The sequence below is a fragment of the Eptesicus fuscus genome, chromosome 6 (genome assembly GCF_027574615.1).
Source record: "Eptesicus fuscus isolate TK198812 chromosome 6, DD_ASM_mEF_20220401, whole genome shotgun sequence".
Taxonomy (NCBI): domain Eukaryota; kingdom Metazoa; phylum Chordata; class Mammalia; order Chiroptera; family Vespertilionidae; genus Eptesicus; species Eptesicus fuscus.
In genome coordinates, this window is record NC_072478.1 from 7,554,204 (window position 1) to 7,577,134 (window position 22,931).

A 22,931-nucleotide genomic window follows, 5' to 3' on the forward strand; every position below is an offset into this window, starting at 1 on the left:
GACTGCTCCCTCCCACTGAGGCTGCTCCCTCTCACCAGGTTGCTCCCTCTCACCAGGCTGCTCCCTCCCACCCAGGCTGCTCCCTCCCACTGAGGCTGCTCCCTCTCACCCAGGCTGCTCCCTCTCACCAGGCTACTCCCTCTCACCAGGCTGCTCCCTCCCACCCAGGCTGCTCCCTCCCACTGAGGCTGCTCCCTCTCACCCAGGCTGCTCCCTCTCACCAGGCTGCTCCCTCCCACTGAGGCTGCTCCCTCTCACCCAGGCTGCTCCCTCCCACCCAGGCTGCTCCCTCTCACCAGGCTACTCCCTCTCACCAGGCTGCTCCCTCCCACTGAGGCTGCTCCCTCTCACCAGGCTGCTCCCTCCCACCCAGACTGCTCCCTCCCACCCAGGCTGCTCCCTCCCACCGAGGCTGCTCCCTCCCACCCAGGCTGCTCCCTCTCACCAGGCTGCTCCCTCCCACCCAGACTGCTCCCTCCCACACAGACTGCTCCTCCCACCCAGGCTGCTCCCTCCCACTGAGGCTGCTCCCTCCCACCCAGGCTGCTTCCTCCCACCCAGACTGCTCCCTCCCACCCAGGCTGCTCCCTCCCACCCAGATGGCTAAAGATGGGAAGGGCCTGGAGAGAGAGGGAAATGCTTGTGGCCATATGGCTGCACAACTGTAACCATCTTTGGACGCCCACCTTACCTCCTTCTCAACAAAGAGCAGAGAGATGGTGACATAAGGGTGTGTCCAAACCTGTCTGCGGCCTCTCCTCAGAGTACCCTCTCTGATCCCCAAACAACACTCAGCCCTGAGAAGGCAGCCCCTCACGACCCAGCCATGGCCCTTTTCAATGCCAAAGCCACAGCAGTCATCTGGAGCATGGAGGACGCGGACACGTCGGTGGGAGCAGAGCACAGCACAGCAGCCTCGGTGGAAGGCCTGTCCTGTTGCTCAGAGGCACCAATGTGTGCCAGGTATGCCCAGTGCTGGTCATCGACATCGCTGAGAGCAGTTCCTGCGGAAGATTCCGTGCTTCACCCGGGGACAGCATCAAAAGATGCAGAACAGGCTCCCGGGCCTGCAGGTCCTCACCTGTGACACGTGGAGCAGTCATGCCCATCAGCTCAGGTACATAAGGACTGATGCAGGAACCCCGGCTGTCACCACATTGTCATCACGGTGTCTCCGTGTGCTTTCATTCCCAGCTCTATGTGGCATCACTGTCCTTTCTCCCATTTGCTTTCTTGTGACTAATCTACGTTCAGAGGAATTCTGTCCTTTAGGAGCTGTTCTAAGATCTTTCAGAACATGGCGCACGGAGTATATGTTGTGCCTATCTGCACGTGGCTGCCTGTCTCCACGAGTCTGCCTGTTTCATGTGGGCCTCCATTCTTCTGTGCGTCTTTGTGTTCCCTTCAGGGTGGGTCTGTGAGTTTCCACGTGTCTCAAGTTTTCATGTGTCTGCCTATCTTCATGTGGGTCTGCAGGCCCTCATGTCTGTGTGTCTCCATGTGTGTTGCATGTGCCTGAGTCTGTCTGTCTGCATGTGTGTGTCCCTGTGTGTGTGCATGCCTCTGTACACACACCCAAATAAATAACTACATAATTACATCTGAGTTGGTGGGGGGTGGGGAAGTCCCAGGCGACTCTCCCGTGCTGGTTCTAGTGCAGTGGTTCTCAACCTTTTTAATGTCACGACCCTTTAATACAGTTCCTCATGTTGTGGTGATCCCCAACCATAAAATTATTTTCATTGCTACTTCATAACTGTAATTTTGCTGTTAATGAATCGTAATGTTTTCCGATGGTCTTAGGCTCTACAGCAGCAGTTCTCAACCTGTGGGTCACGACCCACAGGTTGAGAACCCCTAGCAGGGTCGCCTAAGACCATCGGAAAACACAGATATTTACATTACGATTCATAACAGTAGCACAATTACAGTTATGAAGTAGCAACAAAAATAATTTCATGGTTGGGGGTCACCACAACATGAGGAACTGTATTAAAGGGTCGCGGCATTGCCGGAACCGGTTTGGCTCAGTGGATAGAGCGTCGGCCTGCGGACTCAAGGGTCCCAGGTTCGATTCCGGTCAAGGGCATGTACCTTGGTTGCGGGCACATCCCTAGTAGGGGGTGTGCAAGAGGCAGCTGATCGATGTTTCTCTCTCATCGATGTTTCTAACTCTCTATCCCTCTCTCTTCCTCTCTGTAAAAAATCAATAAAATATATATTTAAAAAAAAAAAAAAAAGGGTCGCGGCATTAAAAAGGTTGAGAACCACTGTTCTAGTGGGTGGGCACCGTCCCAGGAGCTCTGCGATGGGAGGCATGCCTCCTCAGGGTGGCCTCCTCCTCGGGGGCCTGGTGCCATGGGAAAGAAGTATGTCAAATGCTGAGGAGACAGAAACATTGCACAACATTACAAATGAACCTGCCGTCACAGGAAGGCATGAAACTGACCAGCCCAAGGGAGCATGGCTCCCAGGACAGGTGCGTCTGGAAGCTTCCGACAGCTCCCAGAGTGCAGGCTTCCGGGCTGGCACATGCTGACCCTGTCTCAAAACAACCTGCTTTTTCTTCTGATTAAAACGGACTGGGGAAGAAAACTGCTTTCCAGCATTAATTCCCCCTTCTTTCCTCTCACACAATATATCCCCTGACATAGTTTGGAGCATTCCCCCGGACGTCAGCTCCCGAGGCAGGCTGTCTGCAGTTACTACTTAAAATGCTTCGTCAGAGCCTGCTATTCCTACAGAAATTGGTGTTCAGTCGTCAACTCTTCAATCAGATAAACATTGCAGGCAAAGAGCAACCCCAGAGAGGAGATCTAGATTTCAGATCAGTCCATCGATGCATTCAGCCCTGTGTGTGGACACTGTCCCATTCACGGAGGTGGCAGGGAGGAGGTCACGCCTTCATCAGTCTCAGCAGTTTATTTCCGTGGCCGGACAGTAAGTTCAATGGTGTGGTTTTTAAACTTGCCTTGCAATATCAGGACACATTTTCATTATGCTGATCCAGAAGCTCAGAAGGAAGAGAGAAGGAAAACAAGGCTTAACACGGCTGTTTGCATTTCTACCTACAAAATAATAAAAGCCAGCCAGGAGCACCAGCACTTACAAGGCCCTGGAGTCCTCCTTAATCTACGTAAATGTTCAGTTCCAACATTTGCGGATTACAGAGGCAACTGGCAAGTTCCAGGGCAAGAGCGTGGGGCCCTTGTCCTGACCCGCCCGCCCCCTCAAAGATCGGTCCTGGCAGCCCAGGTGGATGAGGCTCCTGGAGAGAGCCCGCTTCCCTGGGACCACTGCATCGGCTCATGTCCCTCCGGGGCCATCATGCGCCCGATCATGTTGTGGGGAGCCGGCACGGCCATGGCATACTCAGCCCCAGGGCACCTTATGTGCCGCGCCAGCTCAGCCAGGTTCAGTGACCCTGAGAGGGGGCGGTGAAGGATTGAGAAAAGACAGACAAGACAATGAAAGCTGGGTCTGGGTGGGACTCTGCTTCTCTGATGGAGAGACAGCGCCATGGACTACAAGCCGGATACCACGAGGCAAAGGAAGGGCGTGGTTAAGATGTTTACAACATTCTTGTGGGTTTCGATCCTCCTCAATTACAGGCACCTGATCAAGCTTTGTTTACTTGCAGCCTATATTACTCAGGCACGTGGGGCCACGTGTTGGGACCATAGGTTCAAGCTCACAACTCCAGCTGTTGGCTATAATTGTGCTGGGAAGGCCCTGCCCTCCAAGCTGGGACTTGCACGTGGCCATGAGAGGACTCTGCCCTCTCATTAGTCCGAGGCTTGAATCTGTCCAAACACTGTAGCCGCTCTCCACACATGTGGCCTCCACCCAGGGACTCCGGAGAGACCTCCCCCCGACACACACACACACACACACACAGGTGTCTCTGCCCACTTTCCCGCTCTGTCTCCTCAACAAGAGGGTGAGCGCTCGCTAAGCCCGATTCCAGTTTGCAGTGTTGCACAGATGTTTCACTGTAAGCCAGCATGGTCCTTTGTGAGAGGAACCGAGCACAAACCGTTAATTAGTCCATGATGTAGTCGTTAATCATAGCAGAGCCTCATCATTCGAAGGTTCTGTATCAGTGACTTTTCCTCCTTTTTAACTTCGACTTGCTTCAGCTCTTTGAAACTTGTCTGGCCTCTTTCAGTGACGACCCAGAAATACAGGACTGGAGTTGAGGAGAAAGGCCTGCCCTGCTGAGCAGGTCTGCGCTGCCCAGAGGGCCGGCTCAGCACCTGCTGCTCCGAGCCCCTGTTTGCTGCTCTCGCCTCCGCAGGGGTGCGGTGGGGCCTGGGACTCAGCCTCCCTCCTGTCCGTAGGCGATGGGGGGTAAACCAAGGGTCTCTCCTCGTATCCCTCTCGCAGCTTCTCCCTCAGCTCTGGGCGAGGGCGTCACCAGGGAAAAGATGCGCCGGCTTGGGAAAGTTCAGAACATTCTCCCACTGGCCCCTTCGCCAGGGAACCAACCAGGCTGGCCCTCCCTCTGTCCCCTCACACCGCTGTCCCCACTGTCCCTGTGGACCGTGCCAGGCATGTGTCCCCTAACCAAACACAGCTCTGGCGTCAGGAGGGAAAAGGCCAGCCCTGGGCAGGGCTCCTGGTTAGTCTCCTGGGCAAATCCTGGTGGCCAAAGCCCGAGGAGGCGGAGGTTAGGGATCAAGCAGGCCATACATCTGGCCAGAAGCTGGCACCCTCAGCAAGGGGCTGGGAGCCTCCCGGGGTTGGCTGGTGCCCTCCCCGGTGTGGGCAGCCTGTATGCAGACGTGCTTGTGGAGGGCCCTCCAGTGTGGGCAGGTGCCACTGCCAGCTCCTAAGTTACCGTTTCCAGCTCATTCGTCGGGGCTCCACCCGGTCTCCTTGCCGAGGCCTGGCACTTGGAAGGTGTGGGCCCTTCGCTCCCCCCACCCTCCACCCCCCACCCATGCTTACTGAAGACCTGCCTCATAGAGATGGCTCAGCATCCACCCCTCCACCTTCCACACACTCTGGGTGCCAGCTGCAGTGAGATAGCACCAAGCTCTGCCCTGCCCTCTGTCCCCTACCGCCTCTGCCTGGATGCCCTCCCTCTGCCCGGGTCCAAATCCCTGGGGCATGCCACTCCGTCCCTCTGCCCCACTGCGGTCATCAGCTGGCTCTTACCTCCTGGGGGCTGGTCGGAGAGCAGGGTACAGGCGTGCTCACACTTGCAGGTGAGTGTACTGGGCAAGCGAATGCGTGAAACACTTCCTGCTGCACAGAATTTATCCTGAGTCTTTTCAGCACCATGTGGGCAGCAGGGCCTCCGCCGGCACCTCATTCTATCAGACTCTGAGCATAAGGAAATAATTGAGTTGAAGGGGGTATCGTTTCCAATCTAAGCAGATTTCTGTTTTGGAACCTTCTCCTTTGAAATTCACAGAAAGCCAATCCTGACAGGAATGCTTTCTTCTGAAATTGCAGAGTAATTTGTTTATTTGTTCAGGCTATGCACTCAATGGGATGGCATCTGGAGATAAACATCTGCTTTTGATGAGAGTCTGCCATTTAGTCGCGTCCAGCACACTGTGACTTTGGCCACACAAATGCCGAGTGCCCGGCCCTCTTTCTGAAATAAGAGCCAGGTCAGAGCCAGGCCAGGGTGGGGTCTTCCACAGGACAACTGATTGCAGAAGGGGCCTTGGACCGTCCACCCTCCTCTCCCCAGGACCCCGCTCCGGGCCTTCTCCTTCCTGCCTGTCCGCCCCCCTCTAACCCACAGTCACCTCCCCCACCAGGCGGAAAGCAAGGATGGTCTCGTCCCCATGGCTACAGCCCTCACCATGGGCTTCATCTGTTCCTTCTGTCTCTTCAAACGCATGCGAGAGAGGAAGGGGACTCCCAGGACCACAGAACTAAGGGACTCCTGGGACAGGAGCGGCCCCTCTGTCCCCCAGTTCCTGGAGACACCGGAGGACACAGATGACAGCGGAGGCGGTGCAGCCTGGGCCAGGGGTTCTGCCTGGTTGTGACGCTGGCTCTTCAGGATCCCCGTACTGCAGATGCAGAAATGGATGTTCAGAGGCAGGAGGTAACTTTCTGAGGCCCAAGCATCCGCGCCCTGTGGGTAAGGGAGGAGTGAGGGTGGACCCCGGCTGTCCTGGGGTGGAACAGAGAGGAGCAGATCCTCAGAGGCCCTGACATTCCTGTCTGGTGCACACACAGCTTCTCCCAGTTACCCAATCAAACGCTAATTAGGGGCTGCCATCAGCTTCTGCAGATGGAGTCATGGTCCCTGATCAGCGGGGCTGAAGAGCATCCCCCCCGGCGGGCCTGACCAGATAGCAGGGCCCTTTAAAATCAGTTTTCCCTGGCTGGTTGCAGAAGGAAGTCCAGGAGCCACAGCGTGAGAAGGATGTTGCTGCTGCTGTGGTGTGAAGACAGAGGGGCCGTGGGCTGAGGAATGTGTGTGACCTCTGGGAGCTCAGTGCGGCCCAGCTGAAGGCCGACAGGAAACGGGGATCTGGATCCCACTGCCACAGGAGCTGAAACCTGCCAACAACCAGGACGAGCTCGGAAGCGCCCAGACCAGGCCAGATGAGGGCCAGATGAGGACGCAGCCCGGCCAACACCCTCCCTAATTTCAGAATTCCAGCCTCCAGAACTGTGAGGGAATCAATTTCTGTTTTTTCAAGCCTCCCAGTCTGTGAAACTCTGTTACAGCAGCCCGAGGAAACAAATACAAATCCTGTCACCTGGATGCAGCAAATACCTGAAAATGTGCAAGTGCTTTGGAATTCGGTAATGGCTTGAAATTTTTGAGACAGAGGGTGGAAAAGGCCTGGACTGGCTTGAACAGGCTGCTGGTAGAAATACGGACATTGGCGACACTGCCAGTGAGTGCGCAGAAGGGAGGGAGGGATGGAGGGAGGGAGGGACACGGCACTGCAGACTGGAGGGAACTGGTTATAAAGTGGAGAGAGCTTGGGTGAAAAGTGAAAAGCAGAACTTGTAAATAATAAGCCTGAGAAGATTTCTAAGCAAAATGTTGAAAATGCAGCCTGATTTCTCCTTGTTGTGTTTAGCACAATGTGAGAGGAAAGAGATACATTGAGGAAGAAATTGTCAAGCAAAAGGGAACCAGCACCTGATGGGGGAAATCCTCAGTATGTCCAGCTTGCAAAAGATGCTCAAATTAGGAGATTGTGTTTGGGAAAGTGTGCATTGCACAGAAAGCCAACAATGTGGCGGGAGAGATTAAGTGTGTGACTTGTGGTCGCGCTCAACCATCTCGGCAGAAGCCGGGAATGGGACGGGCTCGCCCAGGACAGATCTGTGGAGGAGCCTCCTCTCTGACGGTGCGCATCCCTGTGACCAACACGGAGACACACAAGGTATTTGAGAATGTTATATCAGCAGAAAACTCATGTTTAGACTGAAAGGGACAAAGTGAAAAAGGGCGGCGGCTGGACTGCCAACAGTCTACAGGCAGGAAATAGGCGAATAGCGCTACTGAGCTACGAACATGTTCTACCCTTCAAGAAAACGGAGTGATTCCAAGAGGGGAGTCATCGGTGCAGAGGGTAAGGCCTTGAACCACAGGGGATTCTCTCAGGTCTTGAGTCCTAATGGAATCTGCCTGCTGGGCTTGGATATCCTTCCTTTACCTCCATCCTTTCCTTCCCTCCATTTTTTAAGTACACTTTTTTTTTTTAAGAGCCATTTTAAGTTCACAGCAAAATTGAACGGAAGGTACAGAGACTTCCCATGTACTTCCTGTCCCCACATACAAGAAGCATCTACCACCATCACCATTCCACACCGAAGAGTTTCATCTGTAATAGGTGAGCCCACACTGACACATCGTTATCACCCCAAGTCCATAGTGTACCTTAGGCCCACTCTTGATGTTGTACGTCCTATGGGTTTGAGACGAATGTATCCACCACTACAGTATCACACAGGGTAGTTTCACTACCCTGAGAATCCTCTGTGCTCCGCCAATTCATCCTCTTTGCCCCCAACCCCTGGCAACCACTGATTCTTCCACTGTCTCCATAGTTTTGCCTTTTCCAGAATGTCATACAGTTGGAATACGATATGTGGCCTTTTCAGATTGGCTTCTTTCACTTATTAATATGCATTAAGGTTCCTCCATGTCTTTTCATGGCTCAACAGCCAATTTCTTTTTAGAACTGAATAATATTTCATCATATAAATGTAGCACAATTTATTTATCCATTCAGTCCTTTGGATAACAGTCTTTCTCTGATGTGTCATTTGCAAATATTTTATCCCAGTCTGTGGCTTGTCTTCTCATTCTTTTGACAGTATCTTTAAGAGTGCAGAATATTTAAATTTTAATTTAGTCCAGTTTGTGCCTTTAGTGTTCTACACACCAGAGTTTTATAGTTCTGTGTTTTACATTTAGGCCTATGATCCATTTTGAGTTAATTTCTGTGAAGGCTGTACACTGTAAGGGCTGTGTCTAGATTATTTTTATTTATTTATTTATTTGTTTATTTATTTTTGTTGTTAATCCTCACCTGAGGATATTTTTCATTGATTTTTAGAGACAGTGGAAGGGAAGGGGAGAGACACACAGAGAGAAACATCTATGTGAGAGAGACACATCCATTGGGTGCCTCCTGCATGTGCCCCGACCAGGGCTGGGAATTGAGCCTGCAACTGAGGTACATGCCCTTGACCAGAATAAGACCCATGACCCTACAGTCCACAGGCCGACACTCTATCCACTGAACCAAACCAGCTAGGGATTCATTTGTTCATTCATTCATTCATTCACATGTGAATGTCCAGTTGTTTTAGCACCATTTCTTGAAAAGACTATCTTTACTCCATTGTATTGCCTTTGCCACTTTGTCAAAGATCAGTTGACTGTATTTATGCGGGTCTATTTCTGGGCTTTCTATTCTGTTCATTGATCTATTTGTCTATACTCTCACCAGTACCACACTGTCTTACTATAGCTCTGCAGTAGTGTCAGTTCTCCAACTCTGTTCTTCTCATTCAATATTGAGTTGCCTATTCTGTTTCTTTTGCCTCTTCATATAAACTTTAGAATCAGTTTGTTGGTATCCACAGGAAAACTTTCTGGGATTTTGATGCGGATTGCATTCAGTCTATAGATCAAGTTGAGAAAAATAGATAATATCCAGTGTTTCTATCCATAAATATAGAATTTCTATTTATTTAGTTCTTCTTTGATTTCTTTCATCATAGTTTTGTAGTTTTCCTGGTATAGCTCTTGTACATATTTTGTTAGAGTTCTGCATATTTTATTTTGAGGTGCTAATGTAAATGATGTTGTATTTTTAATTTCTAATTCCATATATTCATAGAAAGGCTATTGACTTTTTATATTAACACTGCGCCCTACAAACTTGCTTTGATCACTTGCTAGTTACAGCAGTTTTTTTATTCATTTTTTTTCAGATTTTGTATGTAGACAATCATGTCATCTGCAAGCAAAGACAGTTGTATTATTTCATTTCCAATCCATGTGCTTTTTATTTCCTTTTCTTGTCTTATTGCATTAGCTAAGACTTTCAGTGCAATGTTAAAAGGGATGGTGAATGAGGGCAAGTGCCAGGGGTTAGGGGAGGCTGAGGGGAGGTCAGTGGGGTAAAAAAAGAGACATATGTACTACTATTGGTAATACCTTAAACAATAAAATTTAAAAAAATAAAATGGTAAAAAAAAGGGAGGGATGGTGAAAAGGAACATCCTGGCCTTGTTCCTTATCTTAGTGGGAAGCTTCTGGTTTCTCAACATTAAGTATGATGCTAATCTGTAGATTCAATGGCATATTTCAAAGACCTAGAACAAACTCTCCAAAAATTCATCTGGAATGAAAAATGACCCCGAATAGCTGCAGCAATCCTGAGAAAGAAGAACAAAGTTGGAGAGATCACAATACCAGATATCAAGCTGTATTACAAAGCCACTGTTCTCAAAACTGCCTGGTACTGGTACAAGAACAGACATATAGACCAATGGAACAGAACAGAGAACCCAAAAATCAACCCAAGCCACAATGCTCAATTAATATTTGACAAAGGAGGCAAGAGCATACAATGGAGTCAAGACAGCCTCTTCAATAAATGGTGTTGGGAAAACTGGACAGATACATGCAAAAAAAAAAATGAAATTAGACCACCAACTTACACCATACACAAAAATAAGCTCAAAATGGATTAAAGGACTTAAATTAAGACGGGAAACCATAAAAATCTTAGAAGAAGCTATAGGCAGCAAAGTAGCAGACATTTGTCATAGCAATATCTTTACCAATACAGCTCCTAGGGCAATGGAAACTAAGGAGAAATTAAACAAGTGAGATTACATCAAAATAAAAAGCTTCTGCACAGCAAAATAAACCATCAACAAAACAACAAGACAGCCCACTGCATGGGAGAACATATTTGCTAATGTTATCTCTGATAAGGGTTTAATCTCCAAAATTTATAGGGAACTCGTATAACTTAACAAAAGGAAGATAAACAATCCAATCAAAAAGTGGGCAAAGGACCTAAATAGACACTTTTCTAAAGAGGACATGCAGAAGGCCAAGAGACATATGAAAACATGCTCAAAGTCACTAATCATCTGAGAGATGCAAATCAAAATGACAATGAGGTACCATCTCACACCTGTCAGAATGGCTATCATCAACAAATCAACAACAACAAGTGCTGGTGAGGATGCAGAGAAAAAGGAACCCTCGTACACTGCTGGTGGGAATGCAGACTGGTGCAGCCACTGTGGAAAATACTATGGCATTTCCTCTAAAAATTAAAAATGGAACTTCCATTTGACCCAGTAATCCCACTTCTAGGAATATATCCCAAGAAAACAAAAACACCAATCAGAAAGAACATATGCATCCCTATGTTCACAGTAGCACAATTTATAATAGCTAAGATTTGGAAACAGCCTAAATGCTCATCAGCAGATGAGTGGATTAGAAAACTGTGGTACATCTACACAATGGAATACTATGCTGCTATAAAAAAGAAGGAATTCTTACCATTTGCAACAGCATGGATGGAACTGGAGAGCATTATGCTAAGTGAAATAATCCAGTCAGAGAAAGATAAATATCACATGATCTCAGTCATTTGTGGAATATAATGAACAACATAAACTGATGAACAAAAATAGAACCAAAGTCATAGAAGCATTAAACAGACTGTCCAACCTGTGAGGAAAGGTGGGGAGTGAGGGGTAAGAGATCAACCAAAGGACTTGTATGCATGCATATGAGCATAACCAATGGACACAGATGGGGGGAAATGGGGGAGGTGAGGGCATGTGCTGGGGGGTGGGGACAGCCAGGGAGAGGTCAATGGGGGAAAAAGAAGACTTGTGTAATACTTTAAACAATTTTTTTAGAAGTATGATGCTAGACATAGACTTTTTGTAGACTTCTTTATGAAGTTGAGGAAGTTCTCTCTGCTCCTAGTTTGCTGGGAGTTTTCATCATGCATAGGCGTTGGATTTTGTCAAATGCTTTTTCTGCATACATTGATGTCATCATGTGATTTTTCTTCCTTAATTTGTTGATATGATGGGTTATATTGATTGATTTTTGAATGCCAAACTTGCCTTGCATACCTGGGATGAATCCTACTAGGTCGTTGTGTGTAATTACTTTATACATTGTTGATTTGCTAATATTTTGTTGAGCATTTTTGTATCCATGGTCTGTAGTTTCCTTTTCTTGTAATGTCTTTGTCTAGTTTTGAATTAGAGACATGCTGGCCTCATAGAATGAGTTTGGAAGAATTCCCTCTCCTTCTATCTTCTGGAAGAGATTATAAAGAATTAATATGAATTCTTCATTACATGTTTGGTAAAATTCACCAACAAACCCACCTAACCTGGTGCTTTCTGTTTGAGGGAGTTATTAATTATTTATTCGATGTATTAACAGATATAGGCCTATTCAGATTGTCTATTTCTTTTTATGTGAGTTTTGGCAGATTGCATACTTCAAGGAATTGGACCATTTCCTCTAGACCAGCGGTCACCAACCTTTCAGACCTCACAGACCACAAGTGGTCTGCAGACCACTGGTTGGCAACCACTGCAGACTATCAAATTTGTGGGCATAGAGTTGTTCATAATATTCCTTTACTATCATTTTAATGTCTACAGGCAAATAAGGTGATTTTTTTCCCCCTCCTTTGGATTCTTCTGAGATTTTTTTCTTTATCTTTGAGTTTTTGAAGTTTAAATATGCCTAGATATAGTTTTTTGTTTTTGTTTTGGCATTTATCCTGCTTGTTGTACTCTGAGGTTCCTGGATCTGTAGTTTGTTGTCTGACATTAATTTGGGGGAAATCTTAAGTCATTATTTCCTCAAATAGTCCTTCTAGTTCTTTCTGTCTTGCTTCTCCTCCTGGTCTTCCCATTAATTACACATATATGTCACCTTTTGTAGTTGTCCCATTCTTGGGTATTCTGTTCTGGTGTGTGTGTGTGTGTGTGTGTGTGTGTGTGTGTGTGTGTGTGTGTTTCAGTCTTGATTCTCTTTGCTCTTCCATTTTGGAAGTTTCTGTTGACATGTCCTCAGGCTCACTGATTGTTTGATGCCATGTCCAGTCTACTAAATGAGCTCATCAAAAGCACTCTTCATTTTTGTTACAGTGTTTTGATCTCTAGCACTCATTTCTGATTCTCTCTTAGAATTCCCATCTCTGCTTACATGCCTATGTGTTTTTTCATGCTATCTACTTTATCCATTAGAGCTGGATATTAACGACCGTTGTGTTAAGTTCCAGCATCCTTGCATGTCTGGTTCTGATGCTTGCTCTGTCTCTGCAAACTACTTTTTGTCTTTTGGAATGCCTTGTAGTTTTTTCTTGATAGCCAGACATGTGTTGGATAAAAGGAACTGCAGTAAACAGACCTTCAGTGATGTGGTGATGAGATATAGGGATGGGGCATTTGATTATGCCCCATATTTGTGAGTCTGTTGCCTGGACTGTGGCCTTCACATGTGCTCCTCAGCCCTCCTTAGGTGGTACAAGAAAGATAAAGGAGCAGGATGGGCATTTCTCTCCCTCATGGTGGTCAGGATCTGATGGAATGATTTCTCCTGAGGGCAGGCCTTGTTAGAACACATGCTCTGGTGTATTCATAATGGCTACTTCCCACGCCCAGCCTGAAGCAGGAGGGGATTTTTCTCCTGTCCTCAGTATGAGAATCTGGGGTGGCTCCTAGAGGTAAAACTCAAAAAAGTGGGGGCTTTGGCCCCGCCCTGCCTGCCTCGGCCCCAGCGCGTTGTTCCGGCCCATCCACGCCGAGGATGAGGGCCAGCAGCCCACGGAGAACGAGTCGCTGTGCATGAACTGCTATGTGACGGTGTGACGCACCTGCTGCTCACCACAATCCGTTCTTCAGAGAAGTGATGGTCAGCTCCTTTTTCTGTGAGCACTGTGGCTGGAACAACACGGAGGTCCAATCATTGGGCAGGATCCAGGGCCAGGGAGTGCACTACACTCAGACGGTCAGGGCGGCGGAGGACATGAACCGAGAAGTAGTGAAGCCTGACTGCCACCACAAGGATTCCAGAGTTAGATTTTGAAATTCCCGCCTTCAGCCAGAAGGGAGCTTTGACCACTGTTGAAGGATTGATCAGCAGTGCTATCTCTGGCCTGGACAGGATTAGCCCCCATGAAGGGCAAACGAAGAAGCCATAGCTGAAAGACTGGATGAGTTCATTGTCAAACTGAAAGAGCTAAAGCAGGTGGCCTCTCCTTTCACCATGATCATTGATGACCCCTCAGGGACAGCTTCGTGGAAAACCCACACGCTCCCCAGAAAGACGATGCCCTGGTGACCACATATTATACCCGGACTCTGCATCAGGAGGAGATGCTGGAGCTCCAGGCAGAGGCACCAGAAGAGAAGCCACAAGAGGAAGATCTCAGAAATGAAGTGCTGCCGTTCAACACAAACTGCCCGGAATGCAATGCCCCAGCTCAGACCAACATGAAGCTAGTTCAACGCCCCCTCTTTAAGGAGGTTATCATCATGGCTACCAACTGCGAGTACTGCAGTCATCCGACCCGACCAATGAGGTGAAGTCTGGAGGAGCAGTAGATCACTTTCCATATCACAGATCCCTCAGATATGACCAGAGACCTCTCCAACCTGAGACGTGCAGTGTGGAAATCCCAGAACTGGAATTTGAATTGGGAATGGCCGTCTTCGGGGGCAAGTTCACCACACTGGAGGGGCTGCCAAAAGACATCCCGGACCTGGTGACCAAGAACCCTTTCACACTGGGTGACAGTTCCAATCCTGGCCAGATGGACAAACTGCAGGAGTTTAGCCAGAAGTTGGACCAGATCATAGAGGGTAAAATGAAGGCCCACTTTATTATGAAGGATCCAGCGGGAAACAGCTACTTGCAGAATGTGTATGCACCTGAAGATGATCCGGAGATGAACGTGGGACGTTGTAAGTGCACGTTTGATCAAAATGAGGAGCTAGGGCTCAATGACATGAAGATGGAGGGCTATGAGAAAGGCCTGGCCCCACGGTAGCAGTGGACGGTTTCCCGGCCAACCTCCTGTACTGCTCAGATCACAGGCTTATCCATTACTATTGGAAAAGCGGGGAGTGACCTCCCCACCTGCACCTGGTCTGAATCATGTTGAGATACGCTCCCTCTATTCTCACATTGCTAAGAGCTTTTATCACAAATGGGTGTTGGATTTTGTTGAATGCTTTTTCTGTGTCTATTTATATGATCATGTGATTTTTGTCTTTCAGTGTATGTAATGTATCACATTTATTGACTTGCAAATATTGTACCAACCTTGCATCCCTGGGATGAATCCCATGGGATGAATTCCACTTGGTTATGATATATGATCTTTTAATATATTGCTGGGTCCAATTTGCTAATATTTTGTTGAGGATTTTAGCATTTATGTTCATCAGGGATATTGGCCTGTAATTCTCTTTATTTGTAGTGTCTTTATCTGGTTTTGGAATGAGGATAATGCTGTCCTCATAAAAAGAGTTTGGAAGTGTTCCTTCCTCTTGGATTTTCTGGAATGTTTTGAGGAGTATAGGTGTTAGTGAAGCAGTCCAGACCCAGGCTTTTGTTTGCTGGGAGTATTTTGATGACTGCTTCTATTTCATCAGTTGTTATTGGCTAATTCAGGTTTTCTGATTCTTCATGATTCAGTTTTGGGAGATTGAATTTTTCTAACAATTTGTCCATTTCATCCACATTGTCTGGCTTGTTGGCATGTAGTTGTTCATAGTATTTTCTTGCAATCCTTTGTATTTCTCTAGTGTCAGTGGTCACTTCTCTGCTTTCCTTTCAGATGTTATTTATTTGGGTCCTCTCTCTTAGTTTCTTGGTGAGTATGGCTAATGGTTCATCAATATTGTTTATCATTTCAAAGAACTAGCTCTTGGTTTTATTGATTTTTTTATTGTTTTTTAGTTTCTATGCCATTTATTTCTTCTCTAATCTTTTTTACTTCCTTCTTTCTACTTACTCTGGGCTTTTCTTGTTGTTCTGTTTCTAGTTCATTAAGTTGTAGGGTTAAATAGTTTATTGTTAATTTTTCTTGTTTTTTGAGGTAGGCCTGTAGTGCTATGAACTTCTCTCTCAGGACTGCTTTTGCTGTGTCCCAGAGATTTTGTGTTGTTGTGTGTTCATTTTCATTTGTTTCCAGGAAGTTTTTGGTTCCTTTTTTTTTTCTTTTCTTTTTTTTTTATCTCGCTGTTAACCCATTCATTGTTTAATAGCATACTATTTAGCCTCCATTTGTTTGAAAATTTTTGGGTGTTTTTACTGTATTTGATTTCTAATTTCATTCCACTGTGATCTGAGAAGATGCTTGATATGATTTCAGTTTCCTGGAACTTGTAGAGACTTGTTTTGTGTACTAACATGTAGTCTATCTTTGTGAATGATCCATGTGCACTTGAGAAGAATGTATGTTCTGCAGATTTAGGGTGAATTATTCTATAAATGTCAATTAAATCCATCTGATCCAGTGTGTCATTTAGAGTCAATGTTTCCTTGTTGAGTTTTTGTCTGGAAGATCTAAACAGTGAAGTCAGTGGGATGTTAAAGTCTCCTACTATGACTGTATTATTGTCAATCTCTTCCTTAAAGTCCTTTAGAAGTGGTGTTTTTTTGTGTGTGTGTGTTTTTTTAAATATATTTAAGTACTCCTGTATTGGGTACATGTATGTTTACCAGGTTTATATCCTCTTGTTGGATTGATCCCTTTAGTATTAGATAGTGACCTTTATTGTCTCTTGTGATGGCCTTCACTTGAAGTCTATTTTGTCAGATATAAGTATTGCTACTCCAATATTTTTCCCATTTGCATGGAAAAATTATTTTCCATTCGTTTACTCCCATCCTGTATCTGTCTTTTGTCCTGAGGTAGGACTCTTGTAGACAGCATATAATTGGGTCATGTTTTTGTATCTATTCAGCAACCCTATGTCTTTTGATTCAAGCATTTAATCCATTTACATTTATTATTAAGTACTTATTTATTGCCTTTTTAATTCTGTATGCATAGGTTTCTGTCTCCATTTCTTCTTCTCATTACAGCAGTCCCTTTAGCATGTCTTATAATGCTGGTTTGGTTGTGATGTACTCCTATAGCCTTTTTTTTTTTTTTTTTTTTTTTTTTGACCAGAAAGCTCTTTATTTCACTATTTTGAGTGCTAGCCTTGCTGGATATAGTAATCTTGATTTCAGATCCTTGTATTCCATTACATTGAGTGGCCTGTAGAGTTTCTGATGAGAAATCAGGTATCAGCCTTACTGGAGCTCCTTTGTAGGTAACAGTTTGCTTTTCTCTTGATGCCTTTAAGATTCTTTGTCTTTAATTTTTGGCATTTTAATTATGATGTGTGTGGGTGTGGGCCTGTTTAGGTTCTTCTTGCTTGGAACTCTCTGTGACTCCTGAACTTGTGTGATAGCAAATGACTGCATGAGAAAGATGACCTCTGCAGCATGAGGGGATGTCTCAGCACAGGATACTGGGGTGTCTGCTTTCTGAGCTCTAATCCTTGAGCACCCCATCCTGGCTTCTTCTCACACAGCTTCAGTCCACTCTGCCCTCCCTCTGCTGGAGCACAAGGTGAGTGGCTGCCCAGGGAATTCTGTGTGTTGGCCCTTTAAGAGGATTCCTGCATTCCCAGCCATCTCTCCCTGGTGGACAGTAACCCCACTGCTCTTCACAGCCAGATGTGGGTATCCTTCTCAGTTCTGGTGCCCTCTGCTGGGGGCCCCGGCTTGGGGATTAGACCCCAGAGTTCTCAGTGGCAACCCCCCACAGTTGAGATATCTCTCTGGAACTTCAGTGCTGTCTGTGGAACCCAGCCAGCCCTTTCACACCTCCAACCCTCCTACCAGTCTCTATGCTGTCTCCACTTTCTGTTTTCGGTTACCAGGGTTCTTTCTAGCAAGTCTTCTGTTGATTATTCAGAAACTTTTTCTGTATTTTAGTTTTAATTCCAATTTGGTCCTGGGAGCATGTCTGTGTAGTATCCATTTACTCTGCCACCATTTTTAAACACCCTCTCTCCTGGAGTTTTGCACTCAGTCTTGTCCACACTGAGCCTCCAGCATTTATCAGTTATAGTTCAGGGTTTCCTGCCCCAACACTAGTTCCCCAGGACATTTCTGCTCATGGGTTTCTCTCTGGTGAGTTGTGATTTTTTATAGGTTCACCTCTGTCTCTCTAGTTTTAGGGGTTTGCCCTATGGCCTCATTTCTTAAAGTATCAAAGAAGAGTTGTTGATTTTCAGTTTGTACAGCTTTTAACTTGTTAGGATGGAGTGCAACTTCCCAGATCATCATATGTCAGAACAAAATAGGAACTCTGGTGCTCTTTCTAATTTTCATATTTTTTCCTCTTTCAAGTAGGAGCACCCACCTCTTTATCTGGAAATAGCTAATTTTTCTGACTTCACAAAGTTGGAGAGGAATTCTGCCCCAGGATGGACTGTACTATCACCCATGTCGGACTTAGAGATTAAAGCTGATGATATATAGGTGAGATTTTTGGACAAAGATCTGATGTGTAATAGTTGAAAATTTTGGAGATGTTGGGATGGAGTAAATATATTTCATATGTGGGATGAATGTGAATTTGGCAGGAATAGAGTATCATAGGTGGAATTGTGCTCCCCAAAATATATATGTCCAAGCCCTAATTCTAGGAATCTGCAATTTGACATTAATTTGAAAAGGTGTCTCTGCAGATGCACTAAGGTTAAGGTTCTTGAGATGAACAGATCATGAGGAATTATCTGTTGGGAGGGAAGATTCTGAAGTCAGTGGAGAGTGAAGAGCCAGGAGATGGGGAGACCCCACCATGGTGTGGGGTCTGTGCACAGTGAGGGCTGTGACATGGAGACCCCATCATGCTGTGGGGTCTGTGTACACTGAGGACTAGGTGACAGGGAGACCTCACCCATGGTGATGTTCTTGTGTTGGGCAGTGTGATAAAGCAGAGCTGAGCAGGCAGTAGGCTGAAGGCAGCCTCAGGCCAGTCTGAGATGCCCCATAGGCAGAGTCTCTTTTTCATGATCCAGAGGTGAGAGCTTGGATGAGATCCTATCACACACTGGTACCAGCACCTTAGGTGATAGGATGTGATAGGATGGCAGCCACAGCTTCAGGATGAGCCCTGGGTGTGCAGTGGTCTTTCCTCATGACCACACACTCTAGCAATGCACAGTGATGAGGCTGCTGGTTCAGGAGTTTCTCTCATTTTGGTTTGTGCTGGAGAGACCAGGACACCTTGTACCTTCGAGGGCATCTTGATCCACCCACCCACCAAAATCCCCATATTGCTCCTACCTTGTCAGGGCCATGTCCCACATGGATAAGATCACTGGGAAGAAAGGCATTGTGTGAGTTCAGCAGGCAGCTCCCACCTCTGGTAGGAAACCAGTTTACTCTGAGATGGTCCTTGAATAGGTGGGTTTGCACCTGTAGACTCTGGTATGTATGTGCACCCTGAGCAGCTTTGGCCTGTCCTGGCCATATCTCACAACCTGGGACCCTTTTCCTTCTCACCACTGTCTACCCTGCAGGCTCGCTCTCCTGAGTAGTCGGGACCTAGTGTGTAGATAGAGGACAGAAGCTGCCAGAGACTCAAGCATGGACCCTGGGCGGGTGCAAGTGTCTGTCCCCTCATCTGTAAGAGGAGTAAACAGACCGCCCAACTGGGGATCCTCTGAGCATTGGAGCAGACATGAACATCTGATTTTCAGATGAAGCACTTAGTGGGTACCAGGAATGGGCCCTGTCTGACCCGCTCCCATCTTCCTCTTTTCTAATATTCACTGCCTAGTGGAGCGTCTTAATGCTGTTGTCCCACATTCAGAACCAAACCACCCTCTGGAGCAGCGGTCACCAACTGGTGGTCCGTGAGGTCTGAAAGGTTGGCGACCACTGCTCTGGCGCATCACTTCCATTGGAAAATGCAGCCCAAGGCCCAAGCTACTGCATCCCAGGGACCTCATGAGGCTGTGCTTTGTGTTTGTCCTCACCCCCATGGTGCAGGAGCCCAGCGATGGCTGCTCCAGCACCCTTTTCCAGGGCATCTGCCCCAGAGCCTCTGGACAAGGGTTGGTTGGCCTCATTAACTTCCCAGCAGCAGCTGCATGTGCGGGACATGGAACAAAACGAGCACTGAGGCAGTGGGGCAGTTGAGAGTATGCAAAAGAGGAGACCCCCCAAGGGAGCAGCCTCAAGCTATTGGTGCACATCCAGGGACACCCACCAGGCCCAAACCCTCCTTTGCATCAAGCTGGGCTTCTGCAAACATGATGGGCACGAGCCTTGTACTCATCTAGGAAACATGACCCTGCTTGAGCATAAGGTAAACTTCCCTCCCCAGGATTTTACCAGGTCAGGGAAGTTTCCTGCCATTATTTCTTCAAATATGTTCTCTATTCCTTTCTCCCTTTCTGTCTCTTCTGGCAAACCTGCTATTCGAATTTCATGTTGTTCTACAGCTCCCTTAAGCTCTCATGTTTTTTAATTGTTTGTTTTTTTCTTTATGGTTCTCTGATTTTTTTTTAACCCTGTCTTCTAATTCACTGATTTGATCCTCATCTTCCCCTAGTCTACTGTGTATTCCTTGCACTGTGTTCTTTATTTATGCTATGTCATTCTTTATGTTTTCATAGTTACTCTATTTTTTTCTCATGCTGTTGAGCATCTTTACCATCATTATTCTGAACTCTATATCAGTTATATTTCTTATCTCCATTTCATTTAGCTCTTCTTCTGGAGAATTCTCTTGTTCTTTCATTTGAGGTTGTTTCTCTGTCTCCTCCTTTTGGCTGCCTGTTTGCGTTTGTGACTATGCATTACATAGATCTCTTTCTCCTCTCAGTATCTAGTGCAGGACAGTATAAAACACTGTTTCTGACTAATTAGATCAGGCAAAGCCTCAAAGCCTCCAGAGACCACCTTGGCCTGCAGACTGATAGGAAGGGGCAGAGGTGGGGGGGATAAGAGATGGTGAATAAAATTCAAGGGCACTGAGGAGCAGGTGCTGCTTAAGACTCAATGGGAGACCATGCTGGAGGATCCTGTGGTACTGGTACCTTAGGACAGCAGCTGTGTGTGATAGAATGGCAGCCACAGCTTCAGGATGCGTGCCCACATCCGCAGGAGCCCTGGATGTGCAGTCCGGGCCATAGCGCACAGCCTTGAGCCAGTCTTGCTCCTAGCTCCTGGCCCTGTAGCCCAGGTCTCTCTGTCCGGGCTCAATGGCCTTCACTCTAGAAACTATACATGGGCCTCTGTGGCTCTCCCAGCGGCAAGCAGCTCCTGGTGCCTGAGAATGGATGCTTCCCCGCTCCACCTCCCAGGCCTGCTTCTCACTGAGGAAGCTGAGGGCAGGATGAGACCAAATGATCCTGTGGGAAGCAGGACCACCCTTGCCTTCAGAGGAGCTGGAGGACCAGCCCTGTGGCTTTTCACTTTCAAAATGAATCAGGGAAAATTGCCTCCTCGACAAGCCCATTGCTATCCCACGTTTCCAAAAGGGTGCCAAAAGCTGGAAATATGTGGATGTGGAGATCAGTTGCAAATGTGAAACCTAACTACAATTTGGGTGTCTTTCAAGTTTTACTAAAACCTACAGCTAATAATTAAACTGGCAGCAGTGAAAGGGGAGGGGGCTCCTCCCAGGTGAGGCCGTGGGGCCTCGGAGGGGCTTCTTGTAAAGTGGTCTCACGCCAGGGTAAATGCCTCAACCAATACAGCTGCCTCCTGGAGGGCATTTCACCCAACCCCAAACCAAATCAAACCCCCACCCTGATTGCATACAGTCGAGTTTTCTGTGGTTTTTGGAAATAGCTCAAGGACTGATGGGTTTTTGTTTTTTCTTCTCTCCTAAGATTTCTGTGTGCTGATTTGGGGCATCCAGGGAAGATCACTTGTGAAAACCAGCACGGGCCTTTCCTCATCTTGCCCCCCGCCCCTTCCACTGTGCCCCTATTCCAAGCTCTGCCTTTAACAGGAATGGGACCAAATGTCTGCAAAGCTCTGGACAGCTAAGCACAGCCAGAAAATGAGGTGGCGAAGGTCTCCTGGCCGCAAACCTGGACTGGCATTGGCATTGGCATTGGCAGCAGTGTCATGCTGAGGGCTCAGGCCACTCTTCAGTTTGGGGCTAAGAAGGGCAGTGAGTCACCCTCCAGGACAGACATTGCTGAACTGTGGCTGTAGCCTTGGAGATCACACCTGCTGGGCAGGTGAGCAAGCACAGCAGCCTGCTCCCCTGTGGCCTGCATGCTAAGGACCTACTTGAATTTTCACTGGTTGAAAGAAAATCAAAACAAGAATAACATTTTGTGACACATGGAATTCCAAGGTAGTTTTATTGGAACCAGCATACCCATTGCTCACAAGTCCAGGCCGTCTTCACGTAAACAGCAGACCTAAGATGTCATGACAGACACCAATATGGCTCCAAAGATGAAGCAGTTACTCACTGTACTTTTACAGAAAGTCTGCTGACCCCTGCCCTCAGCTAACAAAAGAATCAGCCCACCTTTTTATTGATTTTTAGAGAGAAAAGAAGGGAGAGGATAGAGAAGAAGAGGGAGGGATAGAGAGAAACATGGATGAGAGAGAAACATCATCGACTAGCTTCCTCCTGGACATCCCTGAGCCCGCAATCCAGGCATGTTCCCTGACCAGGAATCAAACTGTGACCTCTTGGTTCATGGGGTTGATGCCCAATCACTGAGCAACACCAGCGGGGCAGAATCAGCCTTTTCTGATAAAATGTCAGAGTCGTTTCATTTAGTTGCATTCGAAGGACTTGCACTGTGTCTACCTTCATAGAGAGAGTAACTAAGCTCACATTAAGTTTTAGGAACTGCAAACACCTTACAGGGTGACAACAAACTTACAAAATACTGACAGGGTAAAGGGCAGATTTTGGTGCAGGAATGATGCATGCGAAGTGCTCAACCCCACACATAGGCCCGACATCAGTGTCAGAGGGTAAGCTCCAACTCAGGAGGGGGAAAGCAGGACCAGAGACACCCTGCTCTATGCCAACTAATGATGATGATAATGGCTCTAGAGGGTCTAATGACCTGATCCGCTCGGTGGGAGCCATCAGGGCACGTGCTATCTGGATGCAAGAGATCACTGGGCTGCCTGCTGACCTCCTTTCTCCGGTCTAGCATCTGAGCATCATAAGGTCCGCTCCCCTCATGTTTTCCCTAGGGTGAAAGTGTAAGGTGAAGACAGTGCACCAGGTGAGGGGGACAGTGAAGATGAAGACAGAGACCTGGCAGTGGGAGCACTGGAGGGTGAAGTTGCATCGCCTTGGATGTGCTAGTCTAAGGAATTGGAATTTGTGCTCCTAGGTGGGGGGGGGAGGGGTCAAGAAAGATAA

The 22,931-nt window shown here is 47.2% G+C and overlaps 1 pseudogene; it reads left to right on the forward strand.

The window, feature by feature from the left end:
* The first annotated feature begins 826 nt into the window (after positions 1-826).
* LOC103295110 (zinc finger protein ZPR1-like) lies at positions 827-14,552 on the forward strand (annotated as a pseudogene).
* The last annotated feature ends 8,379 nt before the right edge of the window (positions 14,553-22,931 follow it).